A 5,870-nucleotide genomic window follows, 5' to 3' on the forward strand; every position below is an offset into this window, starting at 1 on the left:
TTATTAGGTCGATATATATATTTTAAGATATACATAGGCGGACCCATATAGGGTTCAGGGGCACAGGCCCCGGCCCTCAATTTTTCATACAAAATTTTTATTATATTTTGTATTATTTATATAATAAAATAAAATAAAATATAATACATGCCAATTTTAATACATATTGGTGTTATATATTAAAAAATAAAATTATTTGGAGACTTATCAAATAATATAATAAATTATTACGTATTGATGATAATATTTTAAATTTTATGCTTGTATTTTAATGATATAAATTATATATTCGTGATTTTTTTATGAATTGCATCGTTTAACATAATTAGATTTTTATTTTACCTGAATTAATTTTTTTTGATCTCTCAATTTTTTTAATATGTTTAACTTGTATCTTTTTATTTTTTAAATTGTTAACATAGATATTGACAAAATAAACTAAATTTAATGTATACAAAATAGAGAAAACAAAGTGGTCACCTAAGCTACCACCCGACGGATCAACACGTGCTCCGCTCTTAATTGCTTCCAATATTTCTGGGTCCGCCCCTGCAGATATAGAACCGTGAAACCGTCTCACATAAAACATAATCATATTTTATATATTTCAACTCAATTTAGGGAACTAGCTCAATTTACAACCCAGCTTTAAAAAATATTAATTATTATAGGCTAGATTTTAATTACTCATATGCAAATTAATCTTACTATATTATTATAGTAGAAACCATTTAATTAACTAACTTTCAACTAATTGGTTAAGTTTGATTCAAAATTATCATTATATCCTAATATAATTTCAAGAAAACCAAAATTATTAAGCAAATTAGTCATTTTATATGGCTTCTTCTTTTTTAGCCATTAGATATTTGATTATTTATCAAAATGACACTAACTTTATGCCCTTTCAAATATATTTTTTTATTTTAACAAAAATGTCACTCATTATGTAAAATTGATATATCTATATACAACATTTTGTGAATATTTGTTTAGTAAAATGTTTTTTTTTATATTTTCAAATTTATTTATTTATTTATTTATTTGTTAAAAAAACAAACGGTAGAAATACGCAACTCGTGGAGCCGAAGACTAATATTATACATAAACGTGGATGGTTAGATACACATATATTCGGGGAAATATCCTAAGAATATACTGAGCTCAATCTTCGAGAACACATGAGACATGCACCTGTTTTTTTGTTAGCCAGTTGAGCTAAACAATCGAGACAATAATAATATTATAATTGAAATAGCTCTTCTTATCATATCAAACAACTTAAGAACATACTTGTCCATTCATGGGGTCGATTGACTCGTACATGCACACAAGCTGTACTTTTATATAACACTTTGAGATAATTAAGCTTGGTCATGGAGATTAACATGTAATACAAGAAATTAAAAAAAGAGTAAACAAATTGTTACTTTCCTCGGATGAAACTGATCATATTATTTGATTGTTTATACATAAAATCTTGACTCATCGAACTAGTCAATAGTTGTATATATGCGGAAGCTCTTGCGTTTGGCCTATAAATTGGGACAACTACTCTTGGAAACATTTTTCATCCAAAAAGATTTTATGCATCAGCACTTGAATATTACAAAATAATATTGTGTAGAAAAATGGGTTCCAAGAGTTTAATGTTTCTTAGCCTTCTATTTGCTGTAATAATCCTAATATCATCCAGCATTGTTTCAGTTTTTGCTCGAGCTGATGCTGCGACGACCACGACTGTCACTGAAACTAATGAGTTAAGAGTTTATATTGTTCATCTTCGTTTCTTTACATTTTTATGTTTGAAAATTTAACAACAAAATCCATGGATCCTTGATCATTGTGTCAATAATAAGATGCATCTTGTTATTGAATTTTAGTACATAATATTACCATGATCAAATGATGCTCGAGACATATATATTATGATAGTGTTTGCAACATCCAAAAATAAGTGATTAATTATGAAAATTCTCTTAATAAAAGGTTGCAAACACTATATATATATATAGACGACTTTTCAGCTGCCCAACAATATTTTCCCACCTCGTTCCCGACCCGGGTTTTAGTTGTTTTTTTTCCTCATAACTAAAATATGTTATCGGGTTTTAGTGGTTTAGGACGAGTTGGGCATCATTGGTTGGACATCTAAAATATTATATATATATATATACCGTTTAACTATAATTTGGATTTTTTGGAAGAGAGAGATGCTGAAGTGGATGGATGGCATGGAGGGCACTACTACCACCATCACCCATGGCAGTACTGCCACCACCCTCCGTGCCACGAGGGTACCGGAGACCATGAGGAAGCATTAGGAAAAGAAGATCGACATTTTAAACCCAAACCTAAGAAGTGCAAGCACTGACCTCACTGTTAGGCCTCGGTTATATCGTGTGCATAAAATTACTAGTATTCTGCAATATATAATGTTTGATTATGAACATGGTTCGCAATCGCGGTCGCGGAGAGCGTCGCGTAGGTTGCCGTTCCAGTTCCACTGAAATTTCACGGAACGGTCGCGAAACGAATTTAAAAAAAACGAAAAATATAAAAAAATTAATAAACTTTTGAAATAATGTATAGATTACATTAATAATGATGATGATAAATATATATAATACATGGATTATTAAATTAATAAATCAACATATAATGTCTTCTCGAATGCATAATATTATATATATCAAAATATTAAATCAGAAGTTTCAATTTCACCCACGTTTTATAAATAAAATTTTTTATATTAGTTTTTATTAAATTAATAAATCAACATATATCTTTTTTTTACATTTTAGTTTGCATGATCCATCGAGAACATTACAGCCAAGATCAATTTGATGAAGTTAGAAGTGAATGAGGTGAATTCGTCTACTCCTATATATTTAGGTGCCTAAACGTGTCATGTACATTGGGATAATACTTTGTTTTCTCTGTTTGAATACACTTTTAGTTTTGTGGAAATACTTGTGGATACATGCATACTTCTGGGTTATTTTGGTGGATATACTTTTTGATGTATGGATTTGTCGTTTTGAGATGAATAATTTATTAATCTTATTAGTCTATTTTGAGTTTCAAAAATATATTTATATTGTGACATTATTGTATCTAAATTTTAATGTAGCGAAACATATGTTTTTACTTCACTAAAATTAAATAGTGAAGTTAAATAAATAATTTACTTCACCATAAAGCCGTAGCTATGAAGTCGTTCAAAGAATTTGCTTCATCAGTCCATATAAATGATGTAGTCATATATCTTCTATTACTTCGGCAATTTCACTAATCGACGAAGCAAACATATATCTTTTACTTCATCAATTATTGAACTTATCGAAGTACAAGATATTTTTTTGCTTCGTCGATTAGTGAAATTGCCGAAGTAAAAACTTCTTCTAATTCGTCAATTAGTGTCATTGTCGAAGTATAAGCATTTTTTTTACTTCGGCAATTTCATTAATCGACGAAGTACAAACATATCTTTTACTTTGGTAATTTATGAAATTAACGAAGTAAATGATTTTATTTTACTTCGTTAATTAATTAAATTATCGAAGTAAAATATATGTTTTTACTTCGGCATCAGCCCAATCCTGAACCGGTTTTGGCTCCATGAACCTCGCAAAGACTTCGGTAATTTCAATGCTACGACTTCGGTTATAATGCGAAGTAAAACAATACATATTATTTCACGTAACACTACTTCGGTAATTATCTATTTACGACTTTGGTTAGTAACTGAAGTCTTTTGCGATTTTTCTACTAGTGTATATAGATATATACAAATAAATCAATGTTTTTAAACATAATTTATTTTTATAAAACTTGTGAAGGTAAATTTCTTCAACACTATAATCTGGAATTAAAAAAATTGAAATAAAATAGAATTATTTTAATTATTTATTACATGAAATATAATATTATATATACATTAAATATAAAAAATCAATTTCATTATTTATATTTATATACATGAAATAATGAGTTATTATTTTATAAATTATTATAATATAATAAACTTTAATATAATATAAACCTAAGATAAAATAACAAAAAAATAATGTTAACCCGGCCCAGCCCATTTAATTAAAACAAACGGCCTGACCTAATCCATCGTCTCTCACATTTCCTCAACACACTTAGATAGTGTTTGCAACCTTTAAAAATAAGTGATTATCGAGACAAATTTGTGAAGAAAATCTTCATAATCACTTATTTTTAAAAGTTGCAAACACTACCTTATACGCAGAGACACAGCCGCAAAGGGAAACACAGCTCATAGCCGCCATTTTCCACTCCGATTTTTCCGGAAAAACCGATTCGTTCCACCGCCCCACGCCGTTCCACCGTTAAAACGCCGCTTTCCTTGCAGAAAACGTCCCCCTAAATCATCCACGTGAAGCACTATTGGAACAAGGTCAAGGTAGACCTCGTTCCGAAACGGCCGTTCCGATACTGTTTCTGCGAACCATGATTATGAATAAGGTTCTTGCATGTTGGACCAAAGAGATAATTAAACTCTGTACAATTAGCAGATGATCAGTATCAGTTTGTCTGTTGAGTTATCATTTGATATTGCGCTGTGGTTTGTGTCATATATATATATTTATATGTGCTTGTATCATGTGTACGTCCGAAGTGATTTTTTGAAAGATCACCCATAATAAAGTTTTTTTTTTTCCGGTTTATTATAATTCTACATTACCTAGCTAGCTAAATAATTTAGCCACTATTTCGACGTTCAAACTATGGAACTAATTCTTGCCATGCAGCATGGCTAGCTATGTGTAATTCGACCTTGTCCTCTTAACTATTGATTTTTTTTTTTAATTAGCGACAACTCGTACGTTGAAGTAAAACGGTCTAATTTTTAAATTTGGATTGAAGGAAAAAATATTATAATTTATAGAGATGCAAAAAAATTAAATATTATATATGTATAAAATAAAAACTACTATGATGCAGGGATCAAATGTCAAAACTTTATATATATAATAGTCGCAAACAATTTAATGTCCATAAATTTTGATTGAAGGAAAATATTTTAATTTATGTTTTGTTACACACACATATATATAAAATAGTCGCTTATACCCACTGATGCACATTGGAGTAAATCTTCGAGTTAGCACAATAGTCAACGAACCATGCATGTTATTTAGGTAAACTGTACCGAGCAAATTAAATCATGTGCATTGTAGAGGTGCGAACTCCTAACAATAAATGAAGCACTTACCTACTAATTAATTAACCAACTAAGACGAATATCTTATATTTACTTTGATATTTAGAAACTATATAATTTTGGTCCAAATTTGCCATGGCGAATAGTATATTAACTACGCATTGTTATTTTTTACATAGTTTTAAATTTTGAGACGAGGTATTGAGTTCAAAACTACTCGCAATAATTAAATTTCATTGTTCTGACCATCTCACAAAAAATAGAAATTGTTGTAAATATTGTGTAGGACACAATACATTTTCTTGCCCAAAGAATTTTTAATTTAAAATTTTTCTTCCTATTAATTTATTTTTTTCCCTTCGACAACATTTTAAAAGGATATAGACACAATACATGAGCTAACAGTTGGTATCTAACAATAAGTGACAATAAATTTCGTGAGCATAGTAATCTTAATGAGACAATATTGTGTACATTATTAATCACGTGCAATCCCAATATTGTTGAAAATAACTATGAAAAAGTCGTGTGTTATTAACTTCTTGTAATTTCAAATCTTAAGCATATACACAATTTGTCCGTTTTTGCAAGGGTTGGATTTCACATTAAAAAATTTATGGATAAAAAAATTGAGAAGTCAAGTTACAAGTGTCATTGTGTTAATTAATCTTTTATT

This window comes from Henckelia pumila, chromosome 3 (genome assembly GCF_033568475.1).
Source record: "Henckelia pumila isolate YLH828 chromosome 3, ASM3356847v2, whole genome shotgun sequence".
NCBI lineage: Eukaryota > Viridiplantae > Streptophyta > Magnoliopsida > Lamiales > Gesneriaceae > Henckelia > Henckelia pumila.